The 16,716-nt window shown below is 48.0% G+C and overlaps 1 protein-coding gene across 1 annotated transcript in view; it reads right to left on the bottom strand.

The window, feature by feature from the left end:
• RALGAPB (Ral GTPase activating protein non-catalytic subunit beta) overlaps positions 1–14,309 on the bottom strand; it is a 130,203-nt gene extending 115,894 nt beyond the window's left edge. Inside the window, 1 exon segment of the mRNA XM_077459180.1 lies at positions 14,147–14,309. The gene's annotated coding sequence lies outside the window, so the exon portion shown is untranslated.
• Positions 14,310–16,716: the final 2,407 nt, after the last annotated feature.

The following is a 16,716-nucleotide window of genomic DNA, read 5'->3' as shown; positions in this document are numbered from 1 at the left end:
GGGTTACTTAACCACTTGCTTACTGGACACCTAAACCCCCCTCCTGCCCAGACCAATTTTTCAGCTTTTTAGCACTGTCACTCTTTAAATGACAATTGAGCGGTCATACAACACTGTACACAAATTACATTTTTATCATTTGGGTACAGTGGGGGACCCCAGAAGAGGAGGTTTGGAGCCACTCTTTGCAATACCATTGCACACAGCAAGTAAGCATAACAGGTTTATTATTTTAGAAAAAAAATAATGTATCCTTTACAACTGCTTTAACAACAATGTAACTATTTCAGAGGGTTAAATCACTAGTCAGATTTGCATATCTTGGAGACACCAAAGAGAAGTTCCCAGATCCTACCACAAAAATAAGGGCTCTTTCACAAGGGCGCCTCCATGAAGCGGGATCCACTTGCTCAGTGGGTGATCTCTCCGCTGATCCCTGCTGAGCAGGTGAATGACAGGTCCATGTCCGCACCACTGTTCTCTATGGGGCTGTCAGATGGAAATGGACAGGCAGGGCCATCCAATCCAACAGATGAGCAAAAGATTCACCATCTGTCTGTTTTGGTGGAGAGGATGAGATGGCCGCAGGTGTCTGCTGACATCCGTCACTCCACACAAGACTGGAGGGTCTGACCAGGTCCACATGAAAATCTGACAGGCGAAAATGACCGGATTGCCATATAAAAAGGGCCCTAAAGTCTCAAGGTTTTTTACCTACATGCACTCTATGCATGAAGGAACCTTCTCTGTGCAGCAGCCCCCCGAACCCCCCCCATACCTACCTGAGCCCCCTCACGATCCAGAGATGTGCATGAGAGCCCTGGCTCTCTGGGGACTCTATCTCATCATTGGAGACACAGCCAGTGAGCCAATGAGGAGAGAGAGGGAATAGGGCGGAGCCAAGACTGTGTGTGTGAAATGGACAGGCAGAGCTACGTCTGAGGAGCGAGTCTGCTTGGGTGCCCCCATTGCAAGCTGCTTGCTCGGGGGGCAATCTGTAGGAGGTAGGTGCCAGGAGCTCCAGCGAGGGAGAGAAGGATTGAGGCTGCCCTGTGCAAAACCACTGCACAGAGCAGGTAAGTATAACATGTTTGTTATTTTTAAAATAAAAAAAACCTTTATCATCACTTTAAAGGGGTTGTAAACTCTAGTGTTTTTCACCTTAATGCATCCTATGCATTAAGGTGAAAACTTCTGACAGTGACCGGCCCCCTAGCCCCCCCCCCCCCCGTTTTACTCACCTGACCCCCTCGATCCCTCATCAGAGACTTGCTGGACCTCTCTGCCCGGGGTTCTCAGATCTTGATTGGATATATTGATAGCATGGGCTCCCGCTGCTGTCAATCAAATCCAATGACGTGGGCACCAGGGGGTGGAGCCGAGTCCTACATTCTGCATCTATGGACGCGAATGCTTCTCCCAGGGGGTTATATGGTGCGGGGCGGAGCTACCAGTGCCACCGGGACACCCCAGAAGAGGATGATCGGGGGCCACACTGTGCAAAACTAACTGCACAGTGGAGGCAAACCTGACATGTTTGTTATTTAAAAAAAACAAAGCTTTACAATCACTTTAAGAGCCGGTTCACACAGGGGCGACTCAGATCCGACTTCAGGTCGCCCCTAGTCGCCTTAAACCCTGATGAGTTTACTTCCTCTTTCATTCCCTGTCAAGGCAAAGCATAATGGACTACTATGCATCGCATAGTAGTCCATTATGTGTCACTTACCTGACACAGGAGCCAGCGATGTCACCGCTGTCCCCTGTAGTTCCGAGCGTCCATCTTCTTGGTGGGTCTCGCTGCTCCGGCGCTGTGATTTGCCGGAGCAGCGATGACGTCACTCCCGCGCATGCCCACGGGAGCCGAGACTCGCGGCATTGCCGTCATCGACGATGCCCCGCTCAGTGCGCTTGCACGCTGCTGTCTACGGCGCATGCGCCGTAGATAGCGGTGCCCGTCTTCGGGCAAATATCTCCTAAACCGTATAGGTTTGGGAGATATTTCTTGGACCTACAGGTAAGCCTTAATCTAGGCTTACCTGTAGGTCAAAGTGGTTTGTAAGGGTTTACAACCACTAAGTCGCACTACATGTAAAAATCAATGTAAGTGAATGAGAGCCGTCTTAATGCACACTACTGAAGTCGCTCCGACTTCAGAAAAGGTTCCTGTACTACTTCTATCCGACTTGTAGGCGACTGGTACCCATTGATTTCAATGGGGGTCGCCTCCAAGTCGGATCTCTATCTACATGGAGGCGACTCTCACAGAATTATCAGCTCTCAAAGGGGAACTCCAAGCCAAATTTATAAAAAAAAAAATTGGCGTGGGTTCCCCCTCCGAGAGCATACCAGGCCCTTAGGTCTGGTATGGATTTTAAGGGGAACCCCCTACACTGAAAAAACTGCATGGGGGTCCCCCCCAGATCCATACCAGACCCTTAGAGGCGGTTCACACTGCGGGCGATGCGAGGCGACACGACTTGCCTCGATCTGACAAGTCGCCCCCGTTCTGTACAATGGAACCATTCTGAGAGGAGCGACTCGAGTCGCTCCGACTCAGAAAAAAGGTTCCTGTACTACTTTCGGGCGACCTCGGGGCGACTTGCATTGACTTCTATACAGAAGTCATCTGCAAGTTGCCGCTGAGGTCGCGGCGAGGCTAGTCGGTGTCGCCTCGCATCGCCTGCAGTGTGAACCGGCTCTTATCCGAGCACGCTACCCGGCCGGCCGGCAAAGGGGGTGGGGACGAGCGAGCGCCCCCTACCCCAAAGCACCTTGTCCCCATGTTGATGAGGACAAGGGCCTCTTCCAGACAACCCTGTGGTTGGTTGTCGGGGGTCTGCGGGCGGGGGGCTTATCGGAATCTGTGAGCCCCCTTTAATAAGGGGGCCCCCGGATCCCGGCCCTATGTGAATGAGTATGGGGTACGTCGTCCCCACCCCCTTTCCTGGCCGGCCAGGTAGCGTGCTCGGATAAGGGTCTGTAATGGATCTGGGGGGGGACCCCCCACACAGTTTTTTTGGCGTAGGGGGTTCCCCTTAAAATCCATACCAGACCTAAGGGCCTGTTATGCTCTCAGAAGGGGTAACCCATGGCAGTTTTTTTTTTATTTTTTTATTTGGCTAGGAGTTCCCCCTTGAGAGCTCATTCTCTGATTGGCCACGGCAAAAGTTGACTGCCCTGGGGTGACTTAAAGTCGTGTTGTAAGTCGCCCCAAGTCGTGTTGAAGTCGTGTCCAAGTTGCCTCCAAAAGTCGTGTTGCCCCTGTGTGAACCGGCTCTAAGGGTTGGCTTCAGCCTTACTTTTCTCCTTTGTTTATTGCACATTATGAAGAATGAAGAAGGAAGCATCCCTCTCTTGGCCATTTTAGTTGGACTGAGGATGTCTAGGTGGAGCTGGCAGCTGCGGTTGTGCTTTGCTCTGTATACACTAGTACAGCCTTTCTCAAACTTTTTAACCACTTGCCTACTGGGCACTTTTACCTGCTTCCTGCCCAGGCCAATTTTCAGCCCTTTCACAATTTCAATGACAATTGTGCGGTCATGCTACACTGAACCCATATGAAATGTTTAGCATTGTTTTCATAGAAATAAGGCTTCCTTATGGTGGTATTCGATCCCCACAGATTTTTTTTTATTTTTTGCTAAACAACCTAAAAATTAACGAAAATTTTTTTTGTTATAAAACTTTGCAAGCAGGTAAATTTTTCTCCTTCACTGATGTGCACTGATGAGGCTGCTCTGATGGGTACTAATGGGGTGACACTGGTGTGCACTTAGGCGACACTGATTGGCATCTGATCACTGATCAGCATTGGTGGGCACTGTTGGCACTGCACTGATAATCAGGGCCCTTCTAATCAGTGCCCCTCAGTCTAGATATCCCTTTAACACAAGCCGGTTATCTGCTCTCTTCTCCCCTCCTCACTCTGTCAATGTGAGGAAAGGAAAGCCGATAAATGACTTGGACACAGCTGATCACTTGATGAAGGGCCACTGCGATTGGCCCTTTACACCGATCTGTGATCAGCGGAGTCCAAATGACTCAGCAATCACAGAGCGCACTGCTGGGGGGGGGGGGGGGGGACGTTTGGGTAGTAGGATCCCAAGAGGACGTAAGCCTGTGCTGTAGCCATCTTTCGGAAGGGGTTAAGGTAGAGGAAACCTTTAAAGAGGAAGGTCAATTTTTTTTTTTTTTTTTTAAAAGCACACCCTGTAAGGCAAAGGCATAATGAGCTACTATGCTTGGAGCATACTAGCTCATTATGAATAACTTACCTGAGAACGAAGCCCCCGAAGCGGTCCTCCGTCTTCCTCTTTGCCGCTGCCATGTATCCCGGAGCGACTTCCGGGTCTCGCTGCTCCGGTGCTGTGATTCGCCGGAGCTGCGATTACGCCACTCCCGCGCATGCGCACGGGAGCCGACACTCGCGGCATATCGCCGCGGCCTGCCCAGTGCGCCGTAGACAGCGGTAGCTGTCTTCGGGTATATATCTCCCCCGTACAGGTTTAGGAGATATTTCTTGGACCTACAGGTAAGCCTTAATCTAGGCTTACCTGTAGGTCAAAGTTGGTTGTAAGGGTTTACAACCACTTTAAATAACTTTCTGGGCTATACCTACAGATCACCATACATAATGCCCCTGTACACACGGTCGGAGATTTCGACAACCAAATCCGTTGGATCTTGTCCGAAACTGTTGCATACACACGGTTGGACTAAGTTGTCGAAAAAATCCGATCATTCAGAACGTGATGACGTAATTTCCTTACGATGGGACTACGTTCACGTTAGTAGCCAATAGCTTTGATGTAGGAATTTGATCTGAGCATGCGTGGCACTTGGTCCGATCAAAATTCTCTACACATGATCGGAGTATGTCCGACCGAACCAGTTGGTCGGAAAATATTTCCAACAAGTTGGAAAATTGGGTCCGACGGATATTCCGACGGAATCAGTCCGATGCATACCACACACAGTCGGATTTTCCGACAACACAGTCCGATAGGACACATTCCGACGGATTCTCCGACCGTGTGTACAAGGGCTAAGAGTGTTATAGTCATTTGAATGCCCCTTACATTGGTGATCTTTGAGAACACTTCGACGTTTAGAGATAGCCAACAGGTGTCAGCTCTACTTGTTTGCACCCCTCTCTACTGACACATTTAGCACTTTTTGGGGGGGGGGTACTTGGTTTTGACAGGTACCTGCTACCACTTCTGGGTAAGACCGCCACAGCCTTCTGGGACACAGGTCGCGAAGATTGCGGGACGAGTCACAAAGCGCAGCGCGACTCACAAGTGTGCAGCAGTAAACTGGTTGTGATGCCAGAAGGCTTCACTGCCATTTCCCTTAGTAAAGATGTCGGTGCTTGCACCCGAAGCAGGTTGAAGAATTGGCTTGGGTGCTGACATCGCTGGATCCCTGGACAGGCAAGTGTCCTTATAATAAAAAGGCAGCAGCTACAATATTGAGCTGCTGACTTTACATTTTTCTTTGGGGAGACTTGAGCTCCTCTTTCAATTTTCATTTGCTACTGTCTTGCAGTCTTCAGGTTATGCCTTTCCCTGGCGTACACGCCTGTGCACATTTTCACGGCTTTTAAACTGTCAGCTTTGCAAACAGAAATAAACACAGCCAGGAGGGACACAGACATGGTAGTAAAAGACAAGATTCCTGGAATGATACAACCCCTGGTGAACGCTATAGAAAAACAGAACATGCACAAGCTTTGTGTGACACCTTCACAAATCCTTTATTAAAAAATAGTAAAGACTGGCTTAAGGCTCCATGCACACTGAAGCTCATAAATGGCCGTTTTTTGGGAGTTTTGGATTTTTTTTTTTTTAACAGCCCATAAACTCCCCTCTACGTTATCCTATGTGTCCATATTACACACATGGACATTTTTGGATGTTTATCAGCAGTGGAGTTTATGGGCTGTTGTCTGAACGCCCTAAAATCGCATTCAGGAGCTGTTTTTCTGACCACAAAAACAAAAAAAAAAAAAACACTTAAAAACGTTAATCGCTGATAAACGTTGATAAACACTCAAAAACATGGCTCACCAGCGTTTAACCATTCCATACCAGCATCAGCCGACAGCCCTTGTCATGCCAGCTCCATCCAGGCATTCACAGGGACTGCCCCAAACCTATGAAGGCAATCACTGCCATGCAAGCATCACCCGAGCAATGCTTGCCTTGTCAGCTCCACCCAGGAAATGCCATCGCCAAGCCATCCTCAGCCACCAACTGCACAAAGTCCACACAGCAACATCAGCCAAGCTCCACCCTGCCATCATCTAGCACTAGTTGCCAAGTCCACAAGGTTTACTAGTATGTAACGTACTAAATACATAAACTAGTTTATACAGACACTGGGACAATACTATAGAGCTGTGTAAGTGCAGCCACTGTTGGGAGAAACAGTAAAATCTTACTAGCAATCCCAATCCAGACCTAGCTTCCCACTCACCGTCTACTAGCAGTAGCTCTGAGCTCAGCGTTTTGAGAGCTTGCTCCTTAGCAATGTCCTGGGAGGTTTTCTCACCCCATAAAGACTGACCATAAAGCTTCCAGGACGTTGCTACACTTTCGCATCAGGGAAGAGAAAGTGTATGTGAGGGGGTTTGAATCCGAGAAAGAGCTCACTCCGGTGACGGTGAAAGTGAATGGTAACAGTTAGGTTGCGTGATTGCAGGGAATGTCTGTGTAACTTGCATCAAGTTCAGACCAAAGCAGTACAGAGACAGTTTGAAGTCATATTAATAGGAATGGTTGTAATTGGAAATCATGGGGGAACGACTTGTCGTGCGACTTGGCTGGGTCCCTGGGTGGCTGGGGGGGGAGGGGAGAAGGAGAGGGCCCTTGAGAGGCTGGGGGGGAGAAGTTGAGGGCCCCAAGTTAGCCAGCGGTGGAAGAGCAGACCCTTGGGTGGTTGTTGGAGGAGGCAGGGGCGAACTAGGCAATCCCCCCCCACAAGGCCACTCTCATGCCCCATAAAAGAGGCTGCACTGCGGTACCTGCTCTGTCTCTGCTTGCTAGAGACCGGCCCTGCCCCTCTAGTGATGCCAGAGCCAGTTGCCAGGGAAGCGAGTGCAGCTGAACCATCCTTCCTTTCCTATCCATGGATTCCTCCTTCCCTATCCCCAGACTCCTCCACCCTTCCTTTCCTATCCATGGATTCCTCCTTCCCTATCCCCGGACTCCTCCATCCATCCTTCCTTTCCTATCCTATCCATGGATTCCTCCTTCCCTATCCCCAGACTCCTCCATCCTTCCTTTCCTATCCATGGATTCCTCCTTCCCTATCCCCGGACTCCTCCATCCATCCTTCCTTTCCTATCCTATCCATGGATTCCTCCTTCCCTATCCCCAGACTCCTCCACCCTTCCTTTCCTATCCATGGATTCCTCCTTCCCTATCCCCGGACTCCTCCATCCATCCTTCCTTTCCTATCCTATCCATGGATTCCTCCTTCCCTATCCCCAGAGTCCTCCATCCTTCCTTTCCTATCCTATCCATGGATTCCTCCTTCCCTATCCCCAGAGTCCTCCATCCTTCCTTTCATATCCATGGATTCCTCCTTCCCTATCCCCAGACTCCTCCATCCTTCCCTTGATTCTTCCACCCTTCAGTTCTCCTGACTGCTTGAACTTATTGATGAAAATCATGGGCAGTAATTGTGATGCATTGTAGAATCAAATTGTTGACATGATAACGGTAATCGAATCGTGAGACCACTGAAAAGTAGCACCTCTACTCCCAAGTTAGATTTGCCACCCAGCAAAGCATTGCAGCTGTGGAAACGTAAGTGACCCCAAGTGGCCCGCAAATGATGAGGATGGATGACTGTGGGTCCAAAATCATGGCAAAAAAACTAATAATCTTTATGTCCATCATTCAAAAACAGGACACTGACAGGACATCAGCACACACAGTGAGGTCGATGCGTTTCATGTCTCACTAATGCTTAACTGCTTGCCGACGTACTAGTATGGCAGCAAAGCAGCCTCTCTATGCTGGATCCATGCGCCTGCTGGCCTGGCTGTGCTATGATTCGTTACCTCACAAACCGATCAGCGGGTCTCAGCCAATGATTGACTGCTGGCACTCACTGATTGGCTCAATACAGAGCTCTGTTCACCCAAAAAAATTGTTGGTCTTTTTTATTTTATATTGCAAAAAAACAAACAAACAGGTGTGATTAAATAACACCAAAAGAAAGCGATTTGTGGTGAAAAAAAGGACATAAAATTCATTTGGGTACAGTGTTGCATGGCTGAGTAATTGTCAAAGTGTGAGAGCATCGAAAGCTGAAAATTGGTCTGGGCAGGAGGGGTGTTTAAGTGCCCAGTAGGCAAGTGGTTAAGAAAATACAAGAATGTGGAATATAAAGTTTTGTTTTAATAAAAGAATTTGAGTAGTTCTCCAACTATGTGTGGTTAACCTAAAATCAGTTCTCATATCGCTGTTTTACTAACCTGATGACTTATTAGGCCCCTTTTAGACGTGCGGATCCGTATTTAGGCTAACTGTGTGGGGATCACTAGGAACAGCAGATCTCCATGTTCTCCCCTGTTAAACAACTGTGATCTGCCCTGTTTCAGATCCCCGTATTGCCTCCGTTGTACCGTGAGTGGCAGCAGGTGTGCCGGCGGACAACAGGTCCTCTGGGCACGCGCAATGGCTCCTTCTCCTCCGTGCAGCAGTGTGTGCCCACGCTATCTTAGAGGTCGACCGATATGGCCGATGCCGATATTTACAGACACCTTTCCCACTGGGGCGTTTTTTTTAGGTGCTTTTGGGCTAAAAATAGCGCCTGTAAAGTGCCTGCAAAACGGCTCCCCTGCAGTCTGTGTGAAAGAGAGTGCTTTCACACTGAGGCGATGCGCTGGCAGGATGTTAAAAAAAAAAAAAAAAGTCCTGCAAGCAGCACGTTTGGAGTGGTGTATAGCGCTCCTCCACCACTCCTGCCCATTGATATTAATGAGCACCACTGCTGAAGTGCATGCAATGTGATTTGGCAGCGGTGCTTCACGGGCGCATTTAACCTCTTCCTCAGCCGCTAGCTGGGTTATATGCGCCCCGCTAGCAGCCGAATAGCACCGCTAAAAAGATGGTAAAGCGCCGCTAAAACTAGCAGCGTTTTACCATCAATGCCTGCCCGCTCCAGTGTGAAAGCAGCCTATAAAATAAAAACGGGTAGTCGAAACTTTTGGATGAAAAAAAAAATGGGCTAACTTTACTGTTTTAGTTTTTTTTTTTTTTTTTATCATTTAGTGTATTTTTTTCCCCAAAAAATTGCATTTGAAAGACCTCTACGCAAATGTCGTGTGACATAAAATTGCAACAACCACTATTTTATTCCCTAGGGTCTCTGCTAAAAAAATATATATAATTTTTTGGGGGTCTAAGTGATTTTCTGGCAGAAAATACAGGACTTTTACTTGTAAGCAACAAGTGTCAGAAAAGTGTCTTTAAATGGTTAAACTGAGAACTCACACAGAGTTGAGTTCATTCATTCAAGTGTAAACATTGTATCTTTTTGCTCTTTTCTTGGCAGACTGCCCAGATAGGAGACAAGTGCTTCTATGAAGACTCAGGCAACTTGCATTGACTTCTATTACAGAAGTCATTTCCAAGTCGCGCTGTAGTTCTAAATCTGCCTTTTTATCAGCTCAATCGATGCCGATTAATTAAAAAACTGCAAATATCGGCCGATATATCGGTCGACCTCTACTATCTATTGCATGAAATGATGTACAGGTACGTCGTTTTGTACAACAGGGCCGCCCTGCCGCAGTATATATGCGGTGGGTGGTCTTTAACCACTTAATGACCACCGCATGCCATTGTACGTCATCACAATGGCATGTACAGGCACAAGCACGTACATGTACGTGCTTGCCTTCCAGCGGGTGGGGGGTCCAATCGGACCCCCTCTCGCTGGATGCGGCGGTCCGTTACGCTTCAGGAGTGATCCGGGATGAGGGGATGGCCGTTGGTTTCTGGCCATCCCCTCTCGATCGCTCCTGGCGAATGAGAAGCTTCCTCCCACTGTGTATTGTATACACAGGCAGGGAGGAAGTGATGTCATTCTCCTCGGGGCAGTCTTTTTGACCGGACTATGAGGAGAAGACTAAAAGTAAGTGTGCACCAACACTACACTGACATGTAGGCACACACAGGCACACAAACCCCCCCCGCCCCCCCTCCCCCCCCAGTCACAGTGTCACTGATTGCAGTGATCATTTATTTTCTGATCACTGCATTCAGTGTCAGTTGTAAAAGTAAAAAGTGTCAGGGCAGTTAGTGTTAGGTCCAGGGTAGCCCCCTACCACTCCCCCAATAAAGGTTTAACCCCCAGATTGCCCCTAGAGTTAACCCTTTCACCCCCTTTTGCCAGTGTCACTAAGCGATCGTTTTTCCGATCGCTGCATTAGTGTCCCTAGGTAGCTAGTTATTTTTTTAGGTTCACCGCCAGGTTTTTATAGAGCTAGGTACCCCGATATACTACCCAATAATGGTTTTAACCCCCTGATTGTCCCTAGTTAACCCTTTCACCAGCGATCACTGTATAAGTGACGCTGGTTAGCCAGTTATTTAGGTTCCCCGTCAGGTTTTTATATAGCGCCAGGGACCCCCATATACTACCTAATAAAAATTTGAACCCCCTGATTGCCCCTAGTTAACCCTTTCACCAGTGATCACCGTATAAGTGTTTACGGGTGACTCTGGTTAGTTAGTTTGCTTTTTATAGCATCAGGGCACCCACCATTTATTACCCAATAAAGGTTTAACCCCCTGATCACCCGGCGGGTGATATCAATTCGGTTTTAGGGTCAGGGTCTGCGTCGCCCCAGGCAGCGCTAGGTTAGTGCCAGTACCACTAACACCCCCGCGCAAAGCATAAACCTCCCGTAGTGGTATAGAATCTGAACAGATCAATATCTGATCAGATCTATACTAGCGTCCCCAGCAGTTTAGGGTTCCAAAAAAATGCATTGTTAGCGGGATCAGCCCAGATACCTGCTAGCACCTGCGTTTTGCCCCTCCGCCCAGCCCACCCAAGTGCAGTATCGATCGATCACTGTCACTTACAAAACACTAAACACATAACTGCAGCGATCGCAGAGTCAGGCCTGATCCCTGCGATCGCTAACAGTTTTTTTTGGTAGCGTTTTATATTTAAATCCGGAAGGCAATGCTTGGTTTTTGGGGTCCCGTATGTGGCTAGGCTCCCAAAAAGTCCCCCACATGTGGTATCCCCGTACTTGGGAGAAGCAGCAAAAATTTTTTTGGGGTGTAATTTGACTTATGCCCATAGCATGTGTGAGCAATATATCATTTAGTGACAACTTTGTGCAAAAAAAAAAAAATTGTAATATTCCTGCAACTTGTGGCAAAATATAAAATATTCCATGGACTCAACATGCCTCTCAGTAAATAGCTTGGGGTGTCTACTTTCCAAAATGGGGTCATTTGGGGGGGGGGGGGGGGTTTGTGCTATTTTGGCATTTTATGGCCTTCGAAACTGTGATAGGTAGTGAGGAGTGAAATCAAAAATTTGCACCCTTAGAAATCCTGAAGGCAGGGATTGGTTTTCGGGGTGCCGTACGCGGCTAGACTCCCAAAATGTCCCACATTTGTGGTATCCCCGTACTCAGGAGAAGCAGCAGAATATATTTTGGGGTGCAATTCCACATATAACTATGGCATGTGTGAGCAATATATCATTTAGCGACAACTTTTTGTAAACTTTTTTTTTTTTGTGTCATTATTCAATCACTTGGGACAAAAAAAAAAAAAAATATTCAATGGGCTCAACATGCCCCTCAGCAATTTCCTTGGGGTGTCTACTTTCCAAAATGGGGTCATTTGGGGGGGGTGGGGGGTTTGTACTGCCCTGCCATTTTAGCACCTCAAGAAATGAGATAGGCAGTCATAAATTAAAAGCTGTGTAAAGACATGTGGCTGAATACATTTTGCCCTAAATGTATGGCTAAAATTGAGTTTATTTAATTTTTCTTATAACAAAAAGTAGAAAATATAATTTCTCAAATTATTTTTTGCGATATAAATGGAAAAAGACCGAAAATTTTCGGTCTTTTTCCATTTATATCGCAAAAAATTAAAATCGCAGAGGCAATCAAATACCATCAAAAGAAAGCTCTATTTGTGGGAAGAAAAGGACGCAAATTTCGTTTGGGTACAACATTGCATGACCGCGCAATTACCAGTTAAAGCAGTGCAGTGCGAAATTGTAAAAAGACCTCTGGTCCTTAGGCTGAAAATTGGTCCGTGGCTAAAGCGGTTAAGTTGTTAAAGATCACCTGTCATGTCAGATCCATCATGGCAGCGCCTGTTAGTGGGCATCCACTCACCTGCTGCTGCCACCACATCCTTCACCTTGTGTCACTGCCGCATCACCAGCCTATTAACTATTTCAATATAGGGCACTTACACCCTCTTCCTGCCCAAGCCAATTTTCAGCAATGTCGCTGTTAAAATGACAATTGCGTGGTCATGCTACACTGTACCCAAACAGCATTTTAATCATTTTGTTCCCACAGATAGAGCTTTCTTTTGGTGATATTGATCACCTCTGCCTTTTTTATTGTTTGCTAAACAAAAAAAAAAAAAAAAAAGTTTTAAAAAAAAGTAAGTTTTCTCCTTCACTGATGGGCACTGATAAGGCGGCACAGATGAGGTGGCACTGACAATGGGCACCGATAGGCAGCACTGATGGACACTCATGGGTGGCAATTACACATGGCACTGAGAGATGGCATTGTTAGGCATCACTGATGGCACTGGCAGGCATTGGGGATAGGCACTGATTGGCAGCTGCCTGGGTACTGATTGGCAATTCCCTGGTGGTCTAGGATGGCATACCTGGTGGTCCAGTGTGGTGGTCATCCCTGGTGGCCCTGGGTGGGCATCCGAGGGGGGGCTGCGCTGATAATCTGCACCGCCATCAGAGGCTCTTTACCGAGATCGGTGTGGCGGTGCGTCAGACTGATACTCCACACCACCGATCGCCACGATGTGCGCCTCCACACGGGCGCACAAGAGCGGTTGTGCTGGAGAGCTGTCATATGTCGTCCACCCAAATGAGAGCAGCGTCATTTCATTGCCGGCCGGTGGGCAGGAAGTGGTTAAAGCAAATGGGATTGTCGGTGCGTCAACAGCGGGTCAGAGGAGGAGCCGCTGCGGGACAGAGATGACAGTTGTGCTTTAAAAATGTAAATTGTGAGTTGACGCGTCACATAGTTTCCTCACCGCCTGTCGGTAGCCCCTGGAGCGCGTTCCGGAGGCAGATCAGGGCTTCAGGAGGCAAGGGTAATTTCTACGCATGTCTGAATCTCCCCTAAGTGAGAAGTGAAACGCGTCGACCTCGCTGTGTGTGAGTGCTCTGATGGCCTGTATTTAACTGATCAGAAGAAGACGGATTTTTAGCCATGATTTGAGCTTTGCAGTGCCTCGTGTTTTCACCGACCCTTTGCCACCAGTGTGAACCTAACCTTGGGGTGGCTACAAATGCTGCAATCTGATTGGACAATATTTACCAAAACTGTAATATGAGGAGAAACCTAAACAATCTAATTTTATAGTGAAGCGGTAGGGCCCTCCGCTACTACTGCCGGTAGATCTACAGCCCCACACACACACGAAAGTTTTGTGAATGCGAAAAAAATAAAAAACACCCTACAACGGCACAACGCAATTTATATTTACTGGCACCCCAAACAGTTAGCTGAGGCGAGTTTTGTCATGCGAGAGATACACGGTGAATAAATAAAAAAATAAATAAAAAAAAAGGAAGCACGCAAAGCTCACCGCCCGGACTGGCGCATTTATCAAGTGAACGTGCCATGAGCGAGCGACACGCGTTACTGCTACGCCTACTGTCAACGCAGCCTTGGGGAGATGGTACAATCAGATTGTATAGTGTATGGGGGAGTGCACCCACCCTCTATGATTATCAGGTGAGGAGTCTCTGGTTCTCAAGGCAGGCTGGGTCTTGTAGTCCCCCCACACATATACATTGCCCTCATATCATCCCCTCCCCCTCCCTCAATGAGCTAACACAGAAGTGGCACAGGACGCCCCCATACCTCTTCCGGTCTCCTACTCACCTTATCCAGTACAGGCGGACGCTCTCTTCGCCCTACATCCGCTGTAGCGACCCTCCCAGCACTTGGACAAGCCCGGCCGGGTCACCGCTTCCGCAACCCGCAGGGCGGACCATCCACAGCCGCCGCAAGAAGTCCGGCCTCCCGCTCCGGTCACGTGTAGTCGGCATCAGCTATTGGTCCGCAACAGCCTCACGGGCCGAAAAGGCCAATAGGGATCGCGCGATGGCTCCAGGAAGAGGGCGGAGTCGCCTGGTCTCCATAGAGAGGTTTGGAACGCGGCTTGTTGACAGTGACAGGTCCGGGGAAGCTGCGCATGTGCAGGCTTGGACAGTGAGCAGAGAGCTCAATTCTTCATCTCCAGCATGCAGACTGGCTGGCTCCTTACAAAGACAATATTTGCTTATTTTGGAGTTAAAGGGGGTTATAAACTCTCTTTTTCTTTTTAAATAACAAACATGTCATACTTACCTCCACTGTGCAGTTCGTTTTGCACAGAGTGGCCCAGGTCCACGACTTCTGTGGTCCCCCTAAAGTTGCTACTGTCACATTCGGCTACCCATCACATTTTGCTACCCGCTGGAGTGTGCATGCGCGACGCCGCCGTAGATTGTAAGCTCTAACGAGCAGGGCCCTCTGATTCCCCCTGTCTTGAATTGTATTGTATTGTAATGTCTACCCTAATATTGTAAAGTGCTGCATAAACTGTCGGCGCTATATAAATCCTGTATAATAATAATAATGCGTTCCAACTGAGGCAAACTCGCCTTGTTCGCCACTCTGGGCACGGCCTCGCTTTGCTCGTTATAAATATAATCAAACTCTGTGTCCACTTGGATGGTGGGGCTTGAACTTGGACTCGAGTGGAACGCATACGGCGACGTCACGAATGCGCAGTCCAGTGGGTAGCCAACTGTGATGGGTCGCCATATGTGACGAAACACCAACGCATCCCTTTAAACCCAAACACATTAATTACACAGGTTCTGAGGCTAATTTCATGCAGATAAGGCACCAAGTGAGTTTAATTATCACCTTTATCAGCCACAGAACCTGTGTAATTCATACTCTAGTCCCCTGGCGGCGCTGGTAGCTCCTCCCCATATCTAGTGTCCATGTTGGAGGGTGAACACTAAGGATGAGCTCCGGCGTGTTCGCACAGCCCACATGCAGAGCCGCCAGGAAGTCTGCGCTGCGCTAATCACAGGCAGTGAGACATTGTCCCCATGCGTGGCCTCAGAGATCAGGAAATGTCTCATTGCCTGTGATCCCTAGTGAACACCCGTGCGGGTGCGCTCCCGGGTCCTGCATCTGTGTACATTCACACAGAATGCTGGACTTGGCCCCGCCCCCTGGTGCCCACGTCATTGGATTTGATTGACAGCAGTGGGAGCCAATGGCTGCGCTGCTATCAATCTATCCAATTAAGAGCCAAGACAATGAGCAGAGAGGAAGAGCGCGTCTCCGCCGGGGAACAAACAGGCTCAGGGCTGAATAAAACAGGGGGACTGGGGTCCGGTCAGTGTCAGAAGTTTTTTCACCTTCATGCATAGGATGCTTTAAGGTGAAAAAACATGAGGGTTTACAACCCCTATAACCACTTAAGGACCGAGCTTCTTTCTGAGATATGGTGTTTACAAGTTAAGTTGTTTTTTTTGCTACAAATTTACTTAGAACCATCAAACGTTATATATTTTTTTTACTAACACCCTAGAGAATAAAATGGCGGTTGTTGCAGTACTTTCTGTCACACCGTATTTGTGCAGCGGTCTCATAAGCACACTTTTTTTTTTTTTAAATACACTTTGTTGAATTAAAAAATAAGACAACAGTAAAGTTAGTCCATTTTTTTTCTTCATATTGTGAAAGATAATGTTACGCCGAGTAAATTGATACCCAACATGTCAGGCTTCAAAATTGAGCCCGCTCGTGGAACGGCGACAAACTTTTACCCTTAAAAATCTCTAAAGGGGACATTTAAACAATTCTACAGGTTGCATGTTTTGAGTTACAGAGTAGGTCTAGGGCTAAAATGATTACTCTCGCTCTACCCATCATGGGGATATCTCACACATGTGGTTTGAACACAGTTTTCATATGCAGGCGCTGCTGACACATTCATTTGCTTTAAGAAGGGGACTCCCAGATTCCGCCCCCCCCATGTGAATAGGTATCGGGTACTTCGTACCCCTACCCATTCACCAACAAAGCAGTGAAATGTAATAAAAACACAAGAGACGGCTTTTGACAATTCCTTTATTAATAGCTCTGTCTTCCCTAGCCGTCTCTTCCCGCCGTCTTCTCCTTCCCGCCGTCTCTTCCCGCTGCTGTCTTCTTATTCGCTGCCGGTTACCTGCTAAATTTTTTTTAAAAGTAGCTCTCGTTCTGTTGATGTCATCATCTGTTTTCTTGGCGCCCGCTCTCTGCCGACTCTTATATAGCAATGAGGCGTGGCCATGCGATGACATCGCCCAGAGAGCCCATCCCTTGTCAGTAGCCACACCCCACTGCTTTATAAGAGACAGCAGAGAGCGGGCGACAACCAAACAGATACAGACATCAACAGAGCAAGA

The sequence above is a fragment of the Lithobates pipiens genome, unplaced genomic scaffold, assembly GCF_037356315.1.
Source record: "Lithobates pipiens isolate NorthernLeopardFrog02 unplaced genomic scaffold, aLitPip1_a1.2 Scaffold_28, whole genome shotgun sequence".
Classification (NCBI taxonomy): Eukaryota; Metazoa; Chordata; class Amphibia; order Anura; family Ranidae; genus Lithobates; species Lithobates pipiens.
The sequence above is the reverse complement of the archived record's forward strand: the minus strand, read 5'-3'. Positions and strand labels throughout refer to the sequence as shown.